We start from the raw sequence: 14,796 nt of genomic DNA on the forward strand, positions 1-14,796 counted from the left end.
TGGCATGTATTGAAATGTTGTTTTGTTTTATGGGGCATATGGTTAATGTAGCTTTTAAAAACAGAAATAATGACATGTGTCATGGAATCCATTTATTTTTAGAAAGGGGCTAATAAATCCCCCCCCATCATTGCATTTGATTGTCATAAAAGTGATGATTCTTTTCCTTTTTTCCTGAGAAATGTGTAATTGTTTCTGTTTCAAAAAAATTAAGTCTTTATAATGAAGCTGCTGTCTTAGAAGTGCACTGTGTGTTTGTTCTCTGTCAAGACAAAGCATGCTGCCAAATGAAACAGCTCAGAAATTGAGATCATAAAACTAGCATTTTTATTACCGTATATACTCATGTATAAATCGAGAATTTGTTGTTGTGAACTTCATCTTAAAATGCAGAGTCGACTTATCCACGGGTCAGTGCTAGTTTCTATATACGAAAAAACAAAAAGGGGAACACAGACTCCTAATAAGGAGAATGTGTGATGTCTACTAGATATCCAAGAGGCAGGGGGTAACCCTAGTACTTGAAAAGAGAAAAAAAAATGGTGATCAAGGGTTCAAACAGGTTGACCCTAGATCAAAACTCAGATATCTGAGTTTTGATCTAGGGTCAACCTGTTTGAACCCTTGATCACCATTTTTTTCTAGTTTCTATATAACTTCAACCCCCGAACGCTGCTCTCCTAGCTGTATGGGAAGTCAAATGGGCAGGAGTACAAGTTTCAGCAGGGTTTGCGGGCTTGCTTAGCCGACTCAGAGATCCATGCCTGCATTCAGGAGACAAGATTGTTTGAACACATGCATTCGTATATACCCAGGGAATGCTTGTTTATGGTTAACAGCCAGGGATGGTTGGTGATTACGAGATGTTAACAAGTTGGACCACACAGAGTCTGTTCAGTAACTGAAAAGAAGGGGGACAATTCCATTCTAATGCAGTACCCTCGACTGCCTGAGTTCGGGAGACAAGATTGTTGGAACACGTGTGTTCGTATATACCCAGGGAATAAAAATGATATGAAACATGTTGTGTCTCTTTAATTCTGTAATAAGTTTTAGTTCTGCAGGCCCCCTCCTCCTTCCTTGGTAGCTGTTTGGTGAAGCTTACTTGAGAGCACTTAGGTGTCAGGAAGTAAAGCACAGGTAAAATTACACTCTATATGGAATATACATATTGCCTGTCTTTAGTTTGGTCAAACTTAACATAAGTATAGGATGGTCAGAGAAAAGCCAAGGTCAAGGATACAGAATGAGACAAGTATGATAGACAGGCAAATAGGTTAAAGATTAGATAAAGGAGAATAGTCAATAACAAGTCAGAATTACTGACATTAGCCATGTCACAAAATGGGACTGGTTCGAAATCTGCCTTGTAACAGCAAGTTTTGCATCTGCATAGTGTTGTTTAAAAATAAATTTTAGGGATATCCATTAGGTTTCCATTTGGGCAGCAGTACTATCTGCCCATAAGTGGAGGCACCTATTGATCCCTTTATTCAGGAGTCATTATTGACTGATAGCACCAGTGGACAGCCCACAGAAGAGAGAAGCAAGAAAAAACATCTTGAAAGTAGCCCAGGGAGAACACAACAGAAGCAGCTCCTGGCTAAATATAAGCTCCTTGCTAATATATTAGTTATGAGTTTAGAAATGCCCAATGTTAACATGTCCTTAGCATTTTTTGGAAAGTTGGCTATAATTTTTTTGGCTATAAGTACAAGTAGCACTTTGCTATTTCCAAACCATTTTTTTTTTTCAAAATTTTCTCGTTACATAGTAACACTGATATCTGTCAGGAATCACTGAATAACCCTTCACATGTATATATTTGTTAAAAGAAGACACCCTAAGGTATTAAACTTGGGGTATTTTGACTCTTTTCATGCAACCATTTTACCACCAATCTATGACAAATGTAAAAAAAAAAAAAAAAATTGGTGATTTTTTTTGACACACATAGCAATTTAAAAATACATGTACAGAGAACCTTAAAGGTTACTGCCAAATAACACCACAATATCTGTTCAGCAACATCTTCTGAGTACAGTGATACCCCCCATGTATAGGTGTGTCTTATCTGGCATGTGCGCATTCCAGTTTTTCAACTTGGAATTTTCACAGCTGGTCATCATGCACCCATGTCCTATTTGGGACATTTTTTAAGCCGGCCAATGTAATTTACCCCATCAAACCATATATTTTTGAAGAGTAGACACCTCATGGTATTTCAAATTGTGGTATTTTAACACTTCTCATGCACTAATTGTCACGATTCTGGGAACCAAAACACGCTAACACACACACAGAAAAGGTGCAGTACCGAACCTTAGAGTGGCCGGGCTAAGCACACAAAGAATAGTCAGGAGACAAGCCGAGTAAGGGAACCAGAAGACCGAATAACGAGAGACAAGCCAAGGTCAAAGGGTAGGAGAAAGTCACAAGGTCGGATAAACAAGCCAGAGAGTACGTAAACCAGAGAGAACCACAAGTAGAACAGCAATACTAGAAAGCAAAGACCACAACAGGGCAGAGAGAGACAGGAAAGGTAAGTATTTAAACCCATTGCTTAACTCTGATTGGATAATTTCCAATCAGAGTTAACAATCACACGTGGGAGATATCTATACCTCCCACTGTGATTGAGGCACTGTGCCATTAATGCCGGGTCAGGTGGCTGACCCCGGCGTTTACAAAACTGGGCGGTCTCCCAGCGTGCAGCGTCATGCATGCTGCCGCTGGGGAACGAAGAGGAAGACGCGGGTGGCATCTGAGGCTGGGAGGATGCTGCTCGCCGAGCGCACGAGGAGAAGGGGACTGCGGACAGCTGGATGGTGAGTGCCGCGAGCAAACTGCAGCCTCCCCTCGCAGCCGCCCGCGGGATCCTGACACTAATTCTACCACCAGTCTTTTGGGTAGTCATTTTTTTCTGTTATTTTTCTCTCACATTGTACTTTAGGCATGGATTATTAGTTCCTGTTATGTGTTACTGACAAAGAACAGAATATGTATTCAGTAACTTTTCCCAGGTTTTATGGGTTTTTGCAAACTTACAGGGGTCAAATGTAGGGCTTTCCCCTTTTCCATGTTTGCACATTGAAATTTGCCAGATTGGTTTGCTGGTCCTATGTTGCCTTTGGGACTGTATAGCAGCCCAGACATGAAAATTAACCCTATCATGGCATACCATTTGTAAAAGTAGACAACCCACGGTATTCAAAATGGGGTATGTCCTGTCTTTTGTAGTAGCCACTTAGCCACTTTGTATTTTGCATTATTTCCACAAAAACTGCACTTTTACTGGTGATTTCATCGTCGTGATATGTTTTACTGTTTTAACCCCTTAAGGACACATGCCATGTGTGACATGGCATGATTCCCTTTTATTTCAGAAGTTTGGTCCTTAAGGGGTTAAACACTCATATTTGAGTTTAGCGAAGTCTCCCGAGTATAACAATACCTCCCATGTACAGGTTTTATGGTGTTTTGGAAAGTTACAGGGTCAATTTAGGGCTTGCTTGATTCAGTTTGCCAGATCGGTTTGCTGGGTCTGTGTTGCCTTTTGAGACCATATGGTAGCCCATGAATGTAAAATAACCCCATCATGGCATATCATTTTCGAATGTAGACAACCCAGGGTATTCAAAATGGGCTATGTCCAGTCTTTTGTAGAAGCCACTTAGTCACAAACGCAGGCCAAAGTTAGCATTTTTATTTGTTTTTTTTATAAATGTGTTTTTTATTTTTATTTTCAATTTATGTTATATAAATTTATATTATATATATATATATAATACGTGTGTGTATACACACACACACATATATATAATTATATCCAGAATCTGGCACTCTACCTTAAATTGTCCATGAAAAAAACGCCTCGGTGCTGCAGGACGTGGATACACAAAGAACTGATGAAACAGAGCACTCCAGAGGACTTGTTGAATTAATTTTTATCACTGATATATATATACGAACGCATGAGAGCAGGGAATCCCTCAAATCTATGTTCGGGGAACCAGAGCAGGGAGTCCCTTAACGCCTCACTTACCTACCCATTCATTCTATGACCGGGTCGTAGGAACGAAACCCGGTCGTTAAGTGAGGAGTGTCTGTATTATAAATGTATAATAAATTATAAAAAAATTAAAGCATTTTATAATATATTATACATATATAATGCATGTATATGATATGTGTATATATGATTTCATTATCAGTGTTCTTTTAAATATATATACACATCTCAAAATGCACGTATAATAAAACATAAATATGCATTTTATATGTATAATATATTATAACATGCTTTAATTATAATATATTATACATCTATAGGAAATAAAAGTGTGTGTGTGTGTAAAAAAATAAATAAAAATATATAGGCTCACCTAGATAATGCAACTCCGTGTGTGTGTGTGTGTGTGTGTTGGTTGTAATACTGATAGTATGTCAGCTGGGGGGGCATCTGTGCCTCTGCATCTACAGAGACTCCTGGCGCCCATGTCCCAACAGATGGTTTCCCAGTGTCCCTATGGACTCTTGTACCCAAGTATGCTTGTTATATGTATATAATATTTAAGTATATAATATTCAAGACATTTTTGTCTTGAAGACTAGCCATAGTATATACCATAGTTTCTGTTCATTATGAGAAACCATTGCAGTGCAATGTAAATATGTTAAATAGAGAATTCTGTGGGTTTAGAAGAAGATTGCTACTCAAACAGTGTCACTTAGTAACCAAACAATTAGGTTTCCATGTGTATTCTGAATTTAAAATATTTACAGGTACCTGGAACTAGTGTGTAAGAGGTGGCCAGTACCTTCCCACGTGCCTCAATAACATACATGTTGAATTAAAGCACTACATAGTTATTTGTTGTTACTTATTGAATGATCCATAGCATTCTTCTTTAAATTCCTGTATTCAGATTATAGTAAAACAAATCAGTCTATTATATGAACAGAACTAAATTTGGTGGATACTTATCAAGGCAAAACATTCCGGGTGCAATGTGCTAAATTTTGAGGAACATTCTACTTGTTTCCATGGTGATTGCTCCATATTTAGCACTTTGCCCCAGAAGAGAACATATTTTGCTTTTATATTCCTCTACCTTTGTTTCTAACCGATAACCTATTTTGAGTTGCATTGTGCTGGAGGTCACTCTTATATTACTAGAAAATGTAACCAAATAAAGGAAGTCTTGTATGACCGCAAACAAGAACAGTAGGCTAATTAATCACCAATGATGACACATGGAGAGCAGATGTGAATGCCAAGCTAATAATTTGACCACAGTGATTCACAGTACAGTAAATTCTCAGTGATACCATGGATACATTTACATTTTATTAATGTAGGAATAAGACCAGTCATTATGCAGTGTATGTGTAATTTATGATGACATAATGAGCAAATTGATAGTTGCTAAGCAGAAGGTTTTTTTCATGAGCCTATATATATATACTGTCGGAAAGACAGGCGAGGATTACAAACAGACTCAGTATGGCGCCTTTAGCTTAAAAACATGAATGTTTGTCAGGCAGTAACTTTATTTTGATACACACAGTAAATTGTCGATTTCCAAACAACCCTTTTTTTTTAAAATTTATTTTTGTACTTTTTTTTTTTTTTTTTAGCAAAACAGACAACAGAGCACAAAGGGCAAGCAAAAGGTTTTAAATGTAAACAGAAAAAAAAAAGCTAGAGCAACGTCCATTGATATTCAGAATGTATTCGGCAGCATTCAAGTTTAATAGAGAACGTGTATAGAAGTTTTATAAGAAGTAGCTTTGGGTTGATTTGAACAGAGTCATCGATGGTAAAAAGAGACAGAAGGTCCAAAGTAATTTGGTTGCTGAAAAATTATTCATCGGATTCAACAAATCACCCAAAATTAAAAAGTTAAGTCCGAAAGAAGAAAAGTTATATATTTTTTTGGGAAAAGTGACCTATTCAGCTTTCTATGGGAAATAAATATCTACTATGGTAAAATGTTCTACCTAACTCATTATGCACATTGCTTCAAAGAGTTTCTGTGATATTTTTTTAGTTATCTATTTTGCATTAAGCAAAATTCTGTCTCTTAACATTTTGTGTGAATAGGTCTATGTGCATAGAATAACTCCGTGTATGTGCCCTCTATCAACTGCATGCGGCATTTTGTCTCTCTCGGTTATATAATGTTTACTAAATCAGCACATAATTTGGAGATTAAGTCATTTGCAAAAGATGTAGAGGAAGTGAAATTGCTGCCATCAACGTCTTAGTTTAATCCCCTATCATATAGTGTAAACATTTAGCAATAGGGCAAACATCAGCAAGAAAATGTGTTGTACTTAAGCAAATATTGGTGGAATGTAAAAAAGTTATGGAAAGTCTGAACAATGCATTTGTGGTCACAATACTGCCTGAGATTGGACTAAACTGGCATATTCTATGTGCTGGTATATAGTACAAAGCAAATCAAAGCAGGAACTGCTGTTTAGAAACTTTTATAGTGTTCAGTTAATTATTGTTCAAGTTGCTGTTGCAAAAAGGAGCCCGTTAATATAATACTGATTAAATATATTAGGACTATCAATTTCCTTCTGAAAATAACAAATCCCAAAACCACAATTATATTCTAATTACTTAGCAACATTTTTTGAAAGCAAGTATTCTTTTTAATGAAATAAAGGAAAATGAAGAAGCGGTTAAGCCAAGTAGTTCAAAGAAGGAAAATAGAGTTCTTGTCTATTTTTAGAATTTAAATTGTAAATGTCATTTACAGAGCTTCTAAACATTAAAAAAACCTTTAGATTCTCTTACAGCAGTCAGTTTTTTTTGCAAGATATTTTGCAAGGTTCTCTGATCCTATAAGTTCTATTGAGTTCATAACAATGAAAACAAGAAGAAGCATAGGTCTGCTGACAAAAGGGGGTTGAGGGGTGAGAAGGCAGAGGAGTACTCTGCATTCACAATATGTTTCTTTAGCAATGTCTACAAAATATCCTGCACTGTGTTAATATGAGACAGTCTGAAAAGATAAAACGGTATCACACGAGACCTATTAATGCAGATCTGATAAATATCAAATAAATAATATTACTTCTATGCTAATGACACGCTGACCGGTTGCATGCAGGAAAGGTCCTGCAGACTCAGTCTATTTCAGCTGATAATCTGGGCTCTTAGCCCTAATCTAAGCCAAAAGTGAACAGTACAGTACACAGCCAATTGTTGGGACCACTGCAGACTCCGAGATCGGGGGTTTCTGTGCCCCCCCAGGTTACACAAAGCTTTGGAGCCTGTGGTCTACTCAGGGGACGAGCAGGACGGATGACCGCCACCCTGTTCACCTACCTGGCTGCCACACAATGGATCTCTGATACTCCTCATGGGTCCCTCTCCCCCCCCGGACCGGAGGGAGACTGCCTGACACCATGAGCTAAACCTTGGCCCAAGAGGTCTCACTACCGTGCCAGCATGTCCTGGAGAGTATGCAAGAGCTCATGACCACACTGCACATTGATGATCGCCAACGTTAAGACCACCGAGTGAGCCACCACCGTCACGGCTCATTGGAGGACTGGACCTGACGGCATCTGATGTTGGCTCATATTGAGCTCACTACACTGACAAAGCCTGTCTGCTGGGACTTAAAACTGCAATCACCCGCGGGACGCACTGGGGGTATTGGTGGACCGTCGACCTCTTTGTGAGAGGGCGCTTTGTTTAAGTTCTGAGCTATTTTATGTATGCCCAATTTCGCAGTATCACCCTGTTTAACCTCTCATTAGCGGGCAATCATCCATATGTATTTTGTTTTGCTGATGTCGCTTAGGTGGCTCATGTCAAGCAGTACCATTATTGTTTCTATCTGTTACAGGTAATCTCGTATACACTCAGCAGGTTATATTATAATCACAGTTTAGCAAGCTCTTTAGTACACCTTACTTTATATAGCTATCCTAGCATACTGTAGACCCTTGTACTAAAGATGTACCAAGCATAGCTGGCTTGTATTGCATGTCTTTATCTGGCAATTCTCTTAGACTCTCTTAGACTCGTAACTGCAAGTTATCATATACATTTCCTAAAGTTCTGTGCGACTACTCTATGTGCCATGCAATTTCTGTTAGTTTACACGTCTCTTATCTTGTTATTAATTTAACATAAAAATGTGCAGTTTCTATGAATGCCATGCTAATAATATCGTTTTCCTGTTTTCACTATGCTTGTTATAACTGTCGTGGCGTATCAATCTTCTTTGTTCACACATGCACAATAAAAATAAAGAATAAAAAAAACTGAATAGTCTCATATAGGAACAAAAAACTATTACCTGTTTAAAATTAAATACCCTTGCGAGTGAAGGTTACAAAATAAGTTTGTGGGATATGTCATTTAAGGACTAACCACACCTCTACTTTAGTGATGTCGCAAACATAAAATTTTCGGTTCGCGAACGGCGAATGCGAACTTCCGCAAATGTTCGCGAACGGGCGAACCCGGCGAACCTCCATAGACTTCAATAGGCAGGCGAATTTTAAAACCCACAGGGACTCTTTCTGGCCACAATAGTGATGGAAAAGTTGTTTTAAGGGGACTAACACCTGGACTGTGGCATGCCGGAGGGGGATCCATGGCAAAACTCCCATGGAAAATTACATAGGTGATTTATGCCCTTTATGGATTAAAAACAGACTCTGCATCAACTAACATTCCTAAATTGTTTGGAATAACGTGCTTTAAAACATCAGGTATGATGTTGTATCGATCAGGTAGTGTAAGGGTTACGCCCGCTTCACAGTGACAGACCAAACTCCCCGTTTAACGCACCGCAAACAACCGCAAACAGTCCATTTGCACAACTGCAAACTCCCCATTTGCACAAGGTTGGATAACAAGCTAGCCATGTTCCATTCCATGTCCTCACTGATGTCATTGAAGGTCTCTTCCTCCACCCAGCCGCATACAACACAAAGGGTCCCCGAAAGGTGACAACAAGCCCCCTCGGACGCCTGCTGTGTTTGGTCTTCCACCTCCTCAAAGCCACCTTCCTCCTCTGACTCCTCTTCTTCAGACTCCTCTCTGTGTTATTATAAGGTGTGTTAAGTAGTACTATTCCTATCAGTTTAATCCCTGTTACGTCCCCTATCAGGGGACGTGTATATGGCATCGATTTTAGGAACCGGGAGATGGAAAAAGATGCTTGGTCGGTCCTCCTACTTCAAATTTGGGGCACTGCGCGTGCAATCTAATGTGCCACCAGATAGGAGTGGTGTGTTAAGCAGTACTATTCTTATCAGTTTAATCCCAATGTCACGACTACTAGTGTGGCCCAGCATGCAGAAATGATGTAAACATATACATAGGCAAGAAAAGGAAAATAAAAGGACAGAGCGTAAACCGGACCTTAGAATGGCCGGACTAATAAGCTAGAGACAGAGAATGGTCAAAGGGAAAGCCGAGGTCAAGGAAGCCAGAAAATACACAATACCGTTTACCAGGGGCGGACTGAGCACTCGGGCAAATCGGTCATGGACCGAGGGCCCGAGGCTCTGGGGGGCCCGCCCGGTGCAGTGCAGTAATGGCTGAGCTGGGGAGTTAAACAATCTCCCCAGCCAGCCTGCACTCAGTAAGGGGCCCGCACAGCCTTCTGCGGGCCCCTGTTGCTAAAAATATAATCCTCCCGTGCAGGGCACACTGAGAGACAGCTAAGGGGCCTTCCAAAGACCCCACTAGACTGCCCCTTAGTGTGCCTGTCTCAGTGTGAATTTGGCAGATGCTCCAGGAGCAGAGCCTCTGCCAGAAGAGGAGCACAGCCACACTGAGCTTGTAGGCTGTCAGTAACACTGCTCAGGGCAGCTCCGTGCGGCTGGTTCTGCAGGAAGTTAGATCATGCCATGCGGAGCTGCCCTGATCAGTGTTACAGGCAGCATGAGGCACATGAAGCATCCCCCCAGGATAAGGATTCCTCCCTCCCTGGCTAAAGGTAAGACCCAGGGAGGGGGGAATATATATCCTTTTTAAATCTGTTTGTTTCTTAATTAATAATGTTTTTAGCATTTATCCCCCCCCACTACTGCCCCTTAACAGCTCCTATACTTATCCCCTTCATCAACCACAGCCTCACTACCCCTCTACACCCCATGTACCCCTGATCCATCTACAACTCCTATTACCCCCAGGTAACAACTACAGCCCCACTACAACTCCTATTACCCCAGGGCACCCACAACTACTGCTTGCACCCACTACAACACCTACACCCTGCATCCACCACAGCCCCTACCCCCTTGTACCCACCACAACCCCTGCACCCACTACATCCCATACCCCCAGACACCCTCTAGATCCCCATACCCCCTGTACCCAATACAGTCCCTTCCATACTGCACATACTACAGCCAATACCCTCCTTGCCCCCTCTACAGCCCCTAATATCCCATGCCCCCACTACAGCACCTTATACCCACTACAGCCTCTACACCCATTACAGTCCCTACCACTAGGCACCCTCTAGGTCCCCATACCCCCTGCACCCACTACAGCCATTACCCCACTTGCCTCTTCTACAGCCCCTATTATTCCATACCCCCACTAAAGCACCCTGCACCCACTACAACTCCTACCCTCAGACGCCCTATAAATGCTCTATACCCCCTGCACCCACTACAGCCCCTGTACTTATTACATCCCCTTCACCCATTACAGCCCCTACCCCCTGCATCCATTACAGCCCCTACCCCCAAGCACCATCTAGATCCCTATACCCCTGCACCTGTTACCCCTACCATCCCTGCACATACTACAACCAATACCCCCCTTTCCTCCTCTACAGCCCCTATTATCCCATGCTCCCACTACTGCCCCTAACTCCAGGCACCCTCTTAATTCGTATACCCCTTGCACCGACTACAGCCCCTACCAACCTGCACATATTACAGCCAATACCTCCTTGCTCCCTGTAAAGCCCCTATTTTCCCATTCCTATACTACATTCCCCTACACCCTCTGCACCCACTACAGCCTCTACCCTCTGCAGCCCATACTCCCTTACCCGTTAAAGTCATTATTAAACCCTTTCCCCCTCTACAGCCCCTCCCTAGCATCCACTACATCACCTACCGCTCTGCACCCACTACAGCTCCTACCCCCAGGCACCCTCTAGATCCCCTATACCCCCTTGCACCCACTACAGCCCCTATTAACCCCTGCACCCACTACAGGTCCTTCCACCAGGCACCCGCTAGATCCCCTGCACCCACTACAGCCCATACCCACTCTACAGTCCCTATTAACCCCAGACCCCTATACCCCCCACAGCCTTAGTGGTGGTTATTATTATTGTATTAATTCACAATAACCCCTGCATTCAAGCACATTCACTCTCCATACAAATACACTGCTGCATTTACAGACTGTGCACACACATGACCCAGCATTCATAAACATATATCCATATGGTCACGTACTCTGACCCTGCACACATACAAATTATTGATTCAATGCATCTCTATGAGGAGATGCTGATTGGCGCAGCATGGCATTTTGCTGCTCATGGGCAATTTCCTTCCAATGCTTTCCTATAGGAAAGTATTGGATTGTCTGAGATCTAATTCGATGATCTCAGCCAAGGAGAACACCCAGGCTGCACCTTTTTAACGGGGAGAGAGGAGGGCTGGGACCTAAACGTCTATTTTTAAACCTATAGTGTCAGGAATACACGTTTCTGTTTTTTGACACTATAGTGTTCCTCGTAACGGTTAACACCTGATTTGTAATTTAAGACGCAAAATTTGGAGGCCTGCATACCCTTTTATACATATTGCCATGCTACGTAAACACACATAAAAATTACTACCCTATTTAAAAAAAAAAAAAAAGGAAATTTAACTATACTCTGAAGACTTACACCAGAGCTCACAGTGAATATGCACACAGAAACATTCATTCACTTTATATGCACATACAATCAAATACATGGTACATCTACACCAACATTTATATTGGTCTACAGGGGGCCCAGGTCCTAATTTTGCCCAGGGGCCCTGACCACTGTCAGTCCGTCCCTGCCATTTACACAAGCCAAGTCAGGGAAACCAGAATTCAGAATAACCAGGGAAAAACCAAGATCAGGATACCAGGAAATCAGATTCACAATGATAAAGCACTCTCAGGAAACCAGGAACAGGAAACCACGACAGGGCAAGGTACTGGGGTGAGCTAGGGATTTAAATATCACACGGCGGGCCGGCAGCCGCCCACTGTCAGTCCCTTCGGGATCCATCCCTCATTCATCTTATTAAAGGTCGAGGTAATCTAGACTTTTTTGACCTAGGAGACTTCTCTTCTCAGTGACAATACCTTCTGCTGCACTGAAGGTCCTTTCTGACAGGACACTTGAAGCGGGGCAGGCCAGAAGTTCTATCACAAATTGGGATAGCTCAGGTCACAGGTCAAGCCTGCACACCCAGTAGTCAAGGGGTTCATTGCTCCTCAGAGTGTCGATATCTGCTGTTAAGGCGAGGTAATCTGCTACCTGTCGGTCGAGTCGTTCTCTGAGGGTGGACCCCGAATGGCTGTGGCGGTGCGTAGGACTTAAAAAGCTCTGCATGTCCACCATCAACAACACGTCTGTAAAGAGTCCTGTCCTTGCCGGCGTGGTCGTGGGAGGAGGAGGATTACTTTCACCTCTTCCCCTGTTAGATTCCCGTTGTGCTGTGACATCACCCTTATACACTGTGTAAAGCATACTTTTTAATTGATTTTGGAACTGCTGCATCCTTTCCGACTTGCCGTAATTCGGTAACATTTCAGGCACTTTCTGCTTATACTGGGGGTCTAGTAGCGTGGACACCCAGTACAGGTCGTTCTCCTTCAGCCTTTTTATACGAGGTTCCCTCAACAGGCACGACAGCATGAAAGACCCCATTTGCACAAGGTTGGATGCCGAGCTACTCATGTCCCGTTCCTCGTCCTCAGTGATCTCACTGAAGGTATGTTCTTCCCCCCCACCAGCCACGAACAACACCACGGAAACCAGGTGACAACGAGCACCCTGGGATGCCTGTTGTGGTTGGTCTTCCTCCTCCTCCTCCTCAAAGCCACATTCCTCCTCTGACTCCTCTTCCTCACAATCCTCTTCCAGCGTTGCCGCAGGTCCAGCAAGCGATGCTGATAAGGCTGTTTCTGGTGGTGATGGTGACCACAACTCTTCCTCTTCAAGCTCATCTACGGCCTGATCCAGCACTCTTCGCAGGGCACGCTCCAGGAAGAAAACAAATGGTATGATGTCACTGATGGTGCCTTCGGTGCGACGGACTAGGTTTGTCACCTCCTCAAAAGGACGCATGAGCCTACAGGCATTGCACATGAGCATCCAGTAACGTGACAAAAAAATTCCCAGCTCCGCAGAGGCTGTCCTAGCACCCCGGTCATACAAATACTCGTTAACGGCTTTTTCTTGTTGGAGCAGGCGGTCGAACATTAGGAGTGTTGAATTCCAACGTGTCGGGCTGTCGCAAATCAAGCGCCTCACTGGCATGTTTTTTCGCCACTGGATATCTGAAAAGTGCGCCATGGCCGTGTAGGCCTGAAATGGCCACACACCTTCCTGGCCTGCTTCAGGACGTCCTGTAAGCCTGGGTACTCATGAACAAAGAGTTGTACGATCAGATTACACACATGTGCCATGCACGGCACATGTGTCAACTTGCCCAAATTCAATGCCGCCAATAAATTTCTTCTGTTGTCACAAACCACTTGGCTGATCTCCAGTTGGTGCGGAGTCAGTCACTGATCCACCTGCCATATCCGGGATGTGGAATAGTACCTGGGGAGCTGGGGGGGTGCCGTTGATGTGGAGCAAGACGCAGCAGCAGAGGAGGACTCAGTCGAGGAGGTTATGGAAGAGGATGGAGTAGGAGGAGAAGAGGAGGTGGCAGCAGGCCTGCCTGCAAGTCGTGGCGGTGTCACCAACTCCTCTGCAGAGCCACGCATTCCATGCTTGGCAGCCGTCAGCAGGTTTACCCAATGCGCAGTGTAGGTGATATACCTGCCCTGACCATGCTTTGCAGACCAGGTATCAGTGGTCAGATGGACCCTTGCCCCAACACTGTGTGCCAGACATGCCATTACTTCCTTTTGCACAATCGAGTACAGGTTGGGGATTGCCTTTTGTGCAAAGAAATTTCGGCCGGGTACCTTCCACTGTGGTGTCCCAATAGCTACAAATTCTTTGAACGCCTCAGACTCCACCAGCTTGTATGGTAAAAGCTGGCGGGCTAAGAGTTCAGTCAAGCCAGCTGTCAGACGCCGGGCAAGGGGGTGACTTTGTGACATTGGCTTCTTACGCTCAAACATGTCCTTGACAGACACCTGACTGTGGGCAGATGAGCAGGAACTGCTCAAGGCGAGAGACGGAGGGGCGGATAGTTGAGAGGGGGCAAGGAGGGCAGCAGTGGTTGACGTGGCTGAAGATGCTGGACCAGGAGGAGGATGACGGCTTTGAGTTTGTGTGCTGCTTGTACTCATGTGTTGATCCCATAGGCATTTGTGATGTGCGATCATGTGCCTTCGCAAAGCAGTTGTACCTAGGTGGGTGTTGGACTTCCCACAACTCAGTTTCTTTTGGCACAGGTTGCAAATGGCATCGCTGTTGTCAGAGGCAGACACACAAAAAAAATGCCACACTGCTGAGCTCTGCAATGACGGCATTCTGGTGGTGGCAACAGCATGCGTTGATTGGCGTGCTGTCTGGCTGACCCCGGGTGCCGATGCATGCTGTCTGACCTTGCCACTAGCTC

This window comes from Pelobates fuscus, chromosome 2, assembly GCF_036172605.1.
Source record: "Pelobates fuscus isolate aPelFus1 chromosome 2, aPelFus1.pri, whole genome shotgun sequence".
NCBI classification, from domain to species: domain Eukaryota; kingdom Metazoa; phylum Chordata; class Amphibia; order Anura; family Pelobatidae; genus Pelobates; species Pelobates fuscus.